Raw genomic sequence first — 12,692 nt, 5'->3', positions numbered from 1 at the left:
GAAACACTTCATTGACACAACCAGAGATCTGGAAAACAGATCTTGAAGAGACAACTTAAGAATTATTGGTTAACTGGAACATCATGACAAAAGGAAAAGTCTGGACATCATCCTACAAGAAATTATACAAGAAAACTGTCCTGGCATTCTTGAACAAGGGGGGAAAGTGGAAACTGACAGAATCCACAGATCACCTCCTACATTTAATCCACAACTGACAACTTTCAGGAATATTATAGCCAAATTCAAAAACTACCAGACCCAAGTAAAAAATATTATAAGCTGCTAAGAAGAAGTCATTCAGTTACCAGGGAACCACAGTTAGGATAACACAGGATCTGGCTGCATCTACATTGAAGGGCCAGAAGGTATGGAATATAATATTCTGGAAAGCAAGAGAGCTGGGTCTACAACCAAGAATTAACTATCCAGCAAAATTGACTATATTCTTGCAGGTGAAAGTATGGTCATTCAACAAAATTGAGTACTTCCAAGCATTCATAAAGAAAAAACCAGACTTAAACAGAGAGTTTGCTGCCCAAATACAGAACTCAAGAGAATCACTATGAGGTAATTAAGAGAACAGGAAAAAAACTTTTCTTTAAGGGACCCAATAAGTTCAATTGCCTTATATCCCTATAAGAAAAGAAGATATTGGTAACTCTTAAAAATTGTTATTATCAACAAGGTAGCTAGAAAAAGTATACTTAGAGGGAACAGGGACAAACTGTATAGGATGAAATGTCAAGATATATGTGTGTATACATATATATGCATATATGTATAAATATACATAAAACTAGAGGTATAAAAGGTGATAATATTAAGAGAAATGGGAAAACAGACAAAATGTAATAAATTTATATTTCTTAAAGAAGCATGTGGGGGAGAACATGGGAGAAGACCAATATAATAGAAGGGTAAAGAGGGTGGAGAAAGGAAATACTTAATTCTTAAGTGCATTCAAATTAACTTAAAGAGGGAAGAACAATCAGATCCATTGGGGCAGAGAATTGATTTGAGCCCTATAGAAAAGTAGAAGGGTAACAAAGGAATTGGTGAGGAGGGAAGCAATCCTAGGGAGAGAGAGGGTGGGGAGAGCAACCCTTTAAAAGACCCTAAAGAACAATAAGATGGGAATAAGAAGGGGGAAGAGAAAGGGAAGTACAATAAGGGAAGGGATTAGAGGAACTGATTAAAAACAAAACACTGGTATAGAAGGAAATAGTGAAAGAAGAAAGGGCAGGACAGGAAGAGGGAATCAAAATGTCAGTTGTGAACTGATCCAAGCATTCTGGATGGCAATTTGGAACTATGCCCAAATAACTCTAAAAGACTGCCTGCCCTTTGATCCAACCATACCTCTGCTGGGTTTGTACCCCAAAGAGATCATAGGGAAAAAGACTTGTACAAAAATATTTATAGCTACATTCTTTGTGGTGGCAAAAAACTAGAAAACAAGGGTATGCCCTTCAATTGGGGAATGGCTAAACAAATTGTGGTATATGCTGTTGATGAAATACTATTGTGCTCAAAGAAATAATAAACTGGAGGAATTCCATGTGAACCGGAGTGACCTCCAGGAATTGATGCAGAGTGAAAGGAACAGAACCTGAAGAACATTGTTACATAGAGACAGATATACTGTGGTAAAATCCAAAGTAATGGACTTTTGTACTAGCAACAATGCAATGATCTAGGACAATTCTGAGGGACTTATGGAAAAGAATACTATCCACATTCAGAGGAAGAAGTACAGGAGTAGAAACACAGAAGTAAAACAACTGCTTGACCACATAGGTTGATGCAGACGTGATTTGAGATGTAGACTCTAAACTACCACCCCAGTGCAACTATAAATAATATGGAAATAGGTCTTGATTGATGACATATGAAGAAACCAGTGGAAATGTGTGTTGGCTCTGAGGGGGTGGGGGTGGGACAGAGAGAAGAGTAAGAACATGAATCATGTAACCATGGGAAAATGTTCTAAAAAATAAAAATTCAAAGACTGAGACTGGTAAAAATAAAAATATAAATAAACAAACAAATAAACAAACAAACAAATAAATGAATGAATAAGCAAATAAATGAATAAATGGATGAGCAAACAAACAAACAAACAAACAAATGAATGAAATTGGCTATTTGCAGTCAAGTAAACACTCAAAAAGCTCACTCTGACACAGAAGTTCTTAAGCTGGGGTCAAGAGATTCCCTCTCCATGGTCCTTGGATAAAATATGAGGGATTCCATTACCTTGGGTGGGAAAAGGTACATTTTTATTTTCACTAACTTCTAACTAAAATTTAGAATTTCTTTCCACTATTTAATTTTTTTCAGAAGGAGTCTGTAAGCCAAAGGATCCCAGATACAAAAATGGTAATGAACCCTGACTTTAAAATGCTCCACTAGATATAACTTATATTTTGAGGCAGTCCTTTAATGGGTTTACTTCAGAGGCAATGCAAAATTTAGATGGCTTTTTAGATCCCTTCTGATTCTGAAAGTCTGTATTTTTCAATTTTTTTATCATTGCTTTTAATTTAGTTCACTTCTAGAGTTCATTTTCAGAATACTCGAAAGAAATAAAGTAATTAATGTGTATTGAGAAAAATTTAAATTGTATTGTTTGGGTATATGCTTTTGCTTTGCCTGTTGTTTTTATTTTTTATGTTTTTATTTCCCTCACTGTCTATCTTCTAAGTCAGAGGAGTAGCAAGGGCTAGGCAGTTGAGGTTAAGTGACTTCCCCAGAGCCACACAGCTAGAAAGCATCTGAAACCAGATTTGAACCCAGGTCCTCTCAACTACAGATCTGACACTGTGCTACCTAACTGCCCTGCCTATAATTTCAGTTAACCTTTTAAATCAGCTTAATAGCATTAGAAGAATGTTCTTTAACATGAGTAACTTTTAGTTTTCTTAGTCTATTGAAACAGTAGTATATGTTGATAATTGTTATGTTCTCAATTTAAAAAGAAAAATTCAAAAATAGACGATTCACTAATCACAAATGGGGATTTTGTCTGCCCTTATTCTCACCAGAAGAGACTTCCTAATCATGATAAAGAAGCCAAGAAATAAGGATTCCTAGTTTTCTCCCATCCCCTTAAAAATTCAGATAAGAGCAGCGAGGTGATTCTGTAGATAGAAAGCCAGGTCCTCAAATGGGAGGTCCTGGGTTCATATCTGACCTCAGACACTTCCTGGCTGTGTGAATCTGGGCAAGTCACTTAATTCCAATTGCCTAGTCTTTACTGTCTTCTGCCTTGGAACCAATACTTAGTACTGATGCTAAGACACAAGGCAAAGATTTTTAAAATGCAGATAACAAAAGATATTCAATGGTTAGTCACTGGATGAAAATACCAATTTTCTAATGAAGAATAGCATATGTTTTCCTCATCACATTCTGAAAGGCATTACTAACTTGAATCTTTTTTTTTATTTACATCAAAGTCCATGAAGGTGTTGCTAAAGAGCTGGAAGTAGGTGGATTAAGCCAAGTTGACAACAACCAATATTGAAGGATTTCTCAAATTCTGGAACAATAAAAAGAGAATTTAATTCACACTACAAACCTCAGAACACCTCCAAATTTTATTATTGCTGCATGGAAATAGGTGAGTCTTTTTAGAGAGCAGGAATTATATGGATTTCATCCTTTTTGTACAGTATCTAATCCAAAATCAAGTACACATGAGAACTAAATTATTTCTGTTGATGATCATGTATGGCTTTTGTTTTAATTTGTTTTGTTTTTGTTTTTAGCTACTTTATGCATCTCATCTACAACTTATTACAGAAATTACAGTTTACCAGTTTAATTTGTATGTATGAGATATACTGCTCAATTTCACATACTTAGATGAATCTATGATCTCATCAGTTTGAACAGTGCCTCAATGAATGTAGATCACAGCCTCTTTATGCCTTCTTTTCCTATGTGATTATTATTCACTTATACTCATAGGTATTACAGAGAATATGTAACTCTCATCTTCTGATCTTAGAATATCCTAAGATACAGATATAATCCTTAGGCATACGTTTACTGGGTCTTATTCACACTTCATGAACAGACCACCTCTTTTTGTTGATTGTTGTTTAGTCAGTCATGTCCAGCTCTTTGTGATTCCATGGACCATAGCATCCCAATTTTGTCCATGAAGTTTTCTTGGCAAAGGTACTAGAGTGGTTGGCCATTTCCTTTCTGGTGATAATACATCCATAATTTTGTCTTCTTATACTCCTTGTGTGTAAATCTAACCAATTTACACCTATCAGTATTTCCATTACTCTTTATAATTTGGTTCTTCTAAGATAATTAATAATAATTGTTGTGGACAAGGGAAAAATGGGATGCCAGGAGAAGCCACCAGGGTTCTTCTTCTTGAAGAACTGGGGTGGACATACAGTGATTGGGAAATGAAAGTATTCAGTCTTCTGATATTCAGCCGTCCATCTTTAATCTCCACACAAACTAGCCAACTAAGAGGAGGGAAACAGAACAAAGAGGACTTAACTCTTTACATCCTCTACAAATAATATTATATAATACTTTAAATTTTGCAAAGCACTTTATAAATGTTTTTACTTGATCCTGATGACAACCTCAGGAAATAGGTGCTATAATTATCCCATTTTTCAGATGAAGCAGTTAAGGCTTCTAATCCAAGTGGTCCCCTGGCACTACCATGTTACTTTTTTACCTAACCCACTGATCTCTTGGCCTTGCAATCTGCCTGACTGGTTAACCAGTCAAAGGCTTTCTGGGACCTTCGTCTGTCATAGAGCTGACCTTTCCTTTATGCTTTTTTCCTTCCATGTCTCCTGAGTTTATGTTATCTCTTCCAATTAGAATATGAGCTTCTCAAAAACAAGGACTGTCTCAATATTTCTATTAGTATCTCAATTTTTTAAGAATCCTTGCTTAAAGTGATAAATTTGTTACCTAGAAAGTTTATTTGTGTAAAAATCTCAATAAAGAGGCCTTCTGAGGTCATGGATATAGGACTAGATATGAAGTCTGAAGATCAGAATCTGAATCCAAATTTAGACACTATCTTTGTGGCCAAGGACACTTTATCTCTTTCACCCTCAGTTTCCTAATAGTTTGAAATGGAGATAATAATGCTTGTATCATTTACCTGTTAAAGGAATTGAGGGAATTAGGGCAGCAAGCGCTTAATTGTGGAAATTGAATGAGTCATCCTGCCTCCATCTTGTAATTCAATTCTGGAGCTAGCTCTGTTCCCTTTCTATTCAATTATGGGTCTCTGTCATACAAGAAAATTTTATTCAATTGTTAGAATTAGGGGAAAACCTTATTGTATTTGTTTAAACCTTGCTTTCTGTGACTGAGAAATGGATCGCTTGTACCTACTGTTTCAAGACTCTTAACCAAGGATATAGGTTATGTTCACAAACTGAATGAGATCCTAAGATTGATTCAAAGAGTTTTCTTACAATTATATATCTCAAACAACTGATGCATTTCATCTGAAAATTAGACCCATCTTGACTAATCAGTTTTTGTTTTCATGTTTCTTTGATTATAAACAGGTCCTTAGGAGGAGGAGGAGGACACTTTTTTTCCTGGATTAAGGGAATTGCACTTGTTCATTCTCCCACTCCCAACTTGGAAAGTCCCTAATCTTTAACCCAATTAGAATCAGATTACATAATGTTGTATTATTTCCTCTTAATTAATTGTTCTTGTTGGATGAATTGTTTTTAATGTATAAAAGTCTGTCTCCCCCTATATTTGGGGTCCAACCCTAAGCTGAGGATGGGACTTAGTCCTGATTTGTTAAGTAAATGCCATGCATCACTTAATAAACCTATATGTTCAGAAGACTGAATCTTTGTTCCCTCAAGCATTTCACCTTTTACTCATTTTTGCTGCTGGGGGGGGGTGATGAGGAAAGTATTGCGTGAACTTTAAATTGCTATTCACTTGTGAGCTATTTTTATTTTACCCCAACAGAAGATGGCAGGAAAATGAAGCTAGAGTATATGTGAAGTAAGATTTGGGGCAACTGGGCTACTGAAGTAGGTATGATCATTCCTTCAGAGAAAATAGGTAAGAAGATATAAAGAGAGACAGTTTGGTGCAGTAGGAAGAATACAATTGTTCTATCAAATTTAGCATTAGAGGACCCAAGTTTAAAACCAGTTTCTTCTGTTAACTTCCTGATCATGGGTAAATCATTTAACATCTCCTGGCTACAGTTTCCTAATCTCTAAAATCCGGGTTTGAATTAGATATTCTTTGAGATCATTTCCAGTTCTAGATAAATAATCTTATGATTTCCTTAGTTGGTGTTTTGGCACAGTCTCTAATAGAACCCTCAAATGATTAATTTTCTTGCTGCATGTCTAATTTATGGCAAAAGAATAGCTTCCCTAATAGACAGGAGCTCCTAGGAGATCAGATTTACTGTAGATTGAGTTCCTACATGATGGAAAATGTGAAAATTTAGGATGCCCGCAAATGGCTCATAATCAGTAAAGAAGAAATTTTCAAAGAGGCTGATTAGTGTGCTTAGGCCTGAATGAAATGAATGGGCTCTCCCTATACAGGGCCCACTTCTTTTTCTAAACTTGCATGAGACCATTTACAGCACTCTCACTCAACCCTTAAGGCCATAAAATTTTTTGGATGAGTAAAAACACCTTCTTAGGCACCCAACTTTTCTGTGGAGAAGACAAACCTCAGGGAGAATATGTCTTTCCGAATTGCATAAGATTCTATCCTTTCCACCTGCCCCCCTTAAATGAAGCCCTCTCTAGCCTTTCTACACCTCCCTTGAAAGGCTTCCGTATTTAATGCAGTTTCTGATTTACTTTTCAATTTGCACTTTTATAAATGTGTTGTTGCTATAGGTTGGCATGAATTATTCAGAAACTCTCTAAGTGATGCCCACAGTGAAGCTGAAACTTCAGAGGTAGTGCTTTAGGAGGTGACATAATTTGGAAGTCATCCTGAAAACATTCCTTGGCAAATGTGAGAGAGGTGGTATTGTTTAGGCAAGTGCTAATCATTTAAACTGCTCGTAAAATTTTTTTAAGTGATAAAATTAAGAGAGAGAAATATAATGACTAGAATAGAGAGTGTCTTGTAGGTCATCTGTAAATGGAGAATGAAACGAAGGATAAAGAAGCTTCCTTCATCAGGATCATATGAATAGGTAATGGGTTATAATTTGAAAGATCCTGGGAAAGATAGCCCCTATCCATATATTAATATGCTTCAGCAATCTGCCATGGTGCCTTAAATTTCACTATTAGAAATTCATTCATTTGACTCTGGAAGGTCTTTATATACTTCTCGAGGTGGGATAAAATCTCAAGCTTTATAAAGAAATACTTAAGCATTGGGATTCAAGAAAACATAATTGCAGAGGATGGGGGGAATGAGAGATAGGTTACCCCATGGGAGGAAGGAGGCTCTGAAAGAATAGAGTAGACAAAAAAAGACAAACTTTAGTAGTTCCCAACTTTACCACATACTGGTCTTATAACAAATCCTGGAATTTTAGAAGAAATTTAGGAATCATTTAATGCAACTCTTTCATTTTACAAAATAAACAAGGAAATTCATTCCCATAGAAGTGATGTGTCTCATCTCAGATTATATGGCAAATTGGACTTTAAGTTTCCTGACTTCCAGGTCATGGGATTATCACTTGGGCTTCTCTTTTGCCCTTTTCCCTCTTTGAAGTTCTGGAAATCTCTTTCATTTTGGTGGGGAGGATGATGGGGTCTGATTTAGTTAACAAGAGCTTCGAAATGAGGATTCCTTTTCTAAGGGCTGTTGCAAGCCAGCACCTCCTAATATGTGGAGATACCATTAGAAGTAGCATACATACATATTTCCAGAGTCCCAGCCCTAGTGGAAAGAACCCTGAATATAGAGTTCGAAGACCTGGATTTGAATCCATCTTAGCTACTTACTGCCTACATGGCAGTGACATGCCTTGGGCAAGTCACTTAACTGTTCAAGTGGACTCAACAGCCTCATCTAGAAAATAAAGTGGCTGCCTGGTTACATAAACTGAGGATAAGTGAATGAAATATCACAAAACGGTAAGAAATGAGCAAATCAGAGAAACATCAGAAGATTTATGTGAGCCAATGCAATGAAATTAGCAAAACCAAAGCTATTGATGTAATGACTATGACAATATAAATGTAAATAGAAGCATAACCAGGAGGAATTGTTAGAAATCAATGTTGATTTAGGAGAACAGATAAAAAAAAACAACATTTTCATTAACCTCCTAGTATGTGGAATGCAGGATGCTAGGTACTGGGGATACAAAGACAAAATCACTCCTACCTTCAAGGAGCTTACAGCAATACTTCCTCCAGCAAAGAATCAAGGGACTATGGGAGCAGAACGTTGGGTGTATTTTTAGATGTAGTTTGGTATTCTTTGTTTTTGATTATCTATTTTTCTTTGTCAAAGAGAGGGTGAGTTTCTAGTAAAAAGGGTGGGGTTGTATATATGCAGAATTTCCAGTGATATGAAAATAAGAGCCGTCAATAAAAATTAGTCTTACAAATGAAAATTAAATAGCATAAGGTTGAAATAAATGACTGTAGGATTCATTATAGCTCTTTAAGCTTATGATATCCCAGCCAGAAAACATGTCATGAAACTCTGGACTGTCTGGGGTTAGGGAGGGTGGAAAGGACTAACCCATACATACTACATTAGGAAGCATAAGAAAACAGACCTGGATTTTGCCTTGCCATATTTCACAAAGTTTGCTCATGGAAATAATTTATCTCCAATAGGACCTGCTCCCTACCTTATTACTTATTAGCTATTACATATGGATAGAGATCTAACCATGTGACCCTGGGCAAGTCACTCTCTTAATGCCCCAGGAAGCTTTCTAAAACTAGGTTACAGAGTAGATTTACATTAGTAATAAGTTTCCTTGCTGCTAGCTCCACACACATAAAATCACAGGTCCAGTTAATTAGAAGGGAAAAAAAATACAAGTTAGTTTGCTCAAAGTTATAATTTGTTTGGGTTATTCCTTTCCTCTTCCAAGTTCTGTCCTGATTGCATCATTATTTCCTTTAGCCTGACTCAGATGATTTGCTTTTAAATATATTTCTTCCTCCTTTTCCTATCTCTGAGCTCCACTGCAGTCATATTTTCTTGCTAAAATATAACCATATTTTTCATATGTTTCCCTTTGCCAGATAAATTCCATGACTGCTCCTGACCACCTCCCCTGATTGGTTCTCCTCTTCTTGGATGTTGCCATTCTGCTCTAGATACACCTACCCTTTTTCTTTTTTAATTTCTAAAAAAAGAGAATTACTAAGAGGTCTAGTAAGAACTGTAGGTATGGAATATTTACCCTAAACTGAAGGTGCCCCTGCACACACAAGTGGTAGTGAGGAATACTAAAATACCATCTTCTTTTCCCAAACCCTCTTATTTCTGGTACTATCTCTCTCTTAATTATGTCCTATTTATTATGTGCATAGATTATTTGTATGTATTTGTTTGCCTGTTTCCCCCATTAGATGGTTATCTCCTTAAGGACAGGGACACCAAATAGTGCCTGGCACATTTTTAAAACCCTTACCTTCTGTCCTAGAATTAATACTATATTTTGGTTCTAAAGCAGAAAAGTGGTAAAGGCTAGGCAATGGGAGTTAAGTGACTTGCCCAGGGTCACACAGCTAGGAAGTGCCTGAGGTCATATTTGAACCCAGGACCTCACATCTCCAAGCTTAGCTCTTTACCTACTAAGCCACCTACCTGCCCCCTGCCTAGTACATTTTTGTTGCTGTTGTTAAGTCATTTTTCAGTTGTGTCCAATTTGGGGTTTTCTTGGCAAAGATACTGGAATGATTCACCATTTCCTTCTCCAGCTCATTTTATAGATGAGGAAACTGAGGCAAACAGGATTAAGTGACTTGCCCAGAGTCACATAGCTCGTAAATATCTAAAGTCAGATTTGAATCCAAGTCTTCTTGACTCTAGGTACAGCACTCTATCCTCTGTGCCACCTAGCTACTCCAGCCTGGTACATAGTAAGTAATTAATAGATTATTGACTGATTGAATACAAGTTGAGTAGTCATATAGTAAAGGAATACGACAAAGTTCTTATTTACTGGAATTCCTTTTCTCTCTTTGTAGAATCCTCATGACAGACCCTTTACACATAGCTGTCTTCTATCTCCAGTTGGTACCTCTGTTAAGTGGTCCATTTCTCTGTTACATAAGGAAGTACCTACATTTCTCTCTGTTATGAGAGGTCTCACCTGCTGAACCTGTTGCTGACCTCAAGTGACTGTCCTTCTATATCTATCTGTAAGTATTTCTTCTGAGATCAGCACCTACTATTCTGGTGGCCACTGCTACTGCCTCCAGTTGCTAGTGGGAGGTCTACTAGGACCTCCCGATGTCCAGAACTCATCAGGTCATCTGGGCACTTTCATCTCAGAATATCTGCCTAACATCAAGAAGAAATGAACACATGCCAGAAAAGAGGGTCATGCACTCCTGTCTGAAAGATGACAATGAGATTTTGGCTCCCTTGGGCCATTAGCCCCAAAGCTGGTCACCTTCCAGGCAGGAGGTGGAAGAACAAAGGTATTAGCAACTCTCCTCTTATTGAAAGACTTATTTACCCACAGTATGTCTATCTTTGCTCTGAGCTGGATGTGTTGTGCCCTATTAATTCATTTTCTTCAATGACACAGTTACTGGGGGAGTGAGGAAAGATAAAAAGGGAAACTCTCCCCCAAGGTTAATTCCTCTTCGTGGGCTTTGGCTTAGCGTTGACTCCTCACCTACCTTTTTTAAGTGGTACCATAGCTAAGTCTGGCTCCCTTAACTATGACAACAGACCTCATCCAACCAAATCTCCAAGTCCTACTCTCAAACTCAGAGGATGAAACTTAGCAGGGAACCACCAATGGCATATCTCAATCCCTCACTTTTATTAAGGAGGCACTAATGAACTCTGAAATAGAATCATCTAATTTGACAAGAATAGGTTATATTGCTACCTGTCATTTATTCATCATTTCCAACTTCTAAAGAGTCAAAAAGACTCATCTACCTATTTCCTTAGACTGCATGAGCCTGAATTCTCATGTTTCCAAACTAAAATTCTCATCGAGGAGCAAAACCAGTTGCCCAAAATTTTAGAAGTTGTATTTGGGGGAAATGTTTATTAGTCATTAAAAATCAACAAGTTGGCTTTGTTCTCCGTTCTTATTTGTCTGGGTTTTTCTTTTTTCTTTCTCTCTTTACATTTTTTCTTCCATAATTGCTTCATTATTTCCTCTAGCCTGGGCCAAAGATTTGCTTATGAATTCCGTTCTTTCTTTGAAAGTCACTTTGGTAACACCTGGTCTTTTGCTTGGGGGAGCATCATGACAGAAAAGGTCTGTTTTTTCAGAGGTGAAAGCAGCTTTAATGCCCCCAGAAAAATTTCACGCATTTTTTCCAGCTAGCAATAATAAAAGCCCTATTTGCTGTTCACCATTGGCTCACACATCTAATTCAATCAAAGGAGAGTTTTCTTAATATGGCTGATAATTTCAGGAAAATCCTGATTCTCTCCTCCCCACTCCAATACCTCCCCTTCCCCAATCCTCTGACTAACTGATTGAAACTCTCTTTCTCCAGGCCTCTACCCCTTCCAAGGAGATTTTTCATAATTTGTCAAAAAGAGCATTTTCAGAGTCCAGACAGTACCCCCTCCTCTTCCTCAGGGGAGAAAAAAGCATTATCATTGAAATATTTTCCTTCATTCCATTTCCATATCAGACTTGCCAGAGTCTTTGTGTGCAGATGAACCATGATGAGTTAAATGGCCTTGGCTATTTTTCTTCCTATTTCATGCCCTGGAGAGCTAGCGAGTTCCAAGAATGAATCAGGTACTTTGGGTACAAAGTAGATAAAGAAATATGTTCTGGACTCTCTCCCAATTTAAAGGCCAAAGAATACCCACTGTTCTTTCGATAGGGTCTGCCTGGAATAAAAACCAACCCACAGATTTAAAACTAGTACCTGTTAGAGGTATAGGAAGAGGTCCCCATTGCAAAAATCAATCAATCAAGATCTTACATTTATAACTTACCAAGTACTTGCCTTAAAATAATTCTGTGAAGATAAAAGTGTTATTGCATGTAATCTTTCTGAAAAGGAAATGGAATTTAACAACAATTAGTGACTTACTCAGGGTCACAAAACTTGCCAAAATCATAGTTGTGATTTGACTTTTAGGAAATAAAGAATCCTATTTAGTCTGGTTTATGTTATGTCTCCCAAGATTCCTCAATCTTCTGTCTGTCCTTTATCTCTCTAGCCTTCACTCTGATGGTTTTCATGGAACAGGCATTACATTTGGCTAACATGTACTGGAACAAGGCAAGCCAGTCCAGGTCTAGGCAAGTCATGATAAATAGTTCCAACCCAAGACAAGGCAGTAAGGACAAAGGATGACACCAGATGCAGAAGAAACTGCAGCAAGCCTTGACTCATAGTTAATGATCAGGGTTAGGAGATTCAAATAGGAATCAAGCTTCAGAGGGAAGAAGGTAAAAAATCATAGGATCATAGAATTAGAGCTGGAAGAAACTTCAGGGCTCACGTAATAGTACAATTCCCATATTTTACAAATAAGGAATTTAAGACTTGAGG

Source organism: Gracilinanus agilis, chromosome 1 (genome assembly GCF_016433145.1).
Source record: "Gracilinanus agilis isolate LMUSP501 chromosome 1, AgileGrace, whole genome shotgun sequence".
Lineage (NCBI taxonomy): Eukaryota > Metazoa > Chordata > Mammalia > Didelphimorphia > Didelphidae > Gracilinanus > Gracilinanus agilis.
This window is presented reverse-complemented; position numbering follows the sequence as displayed.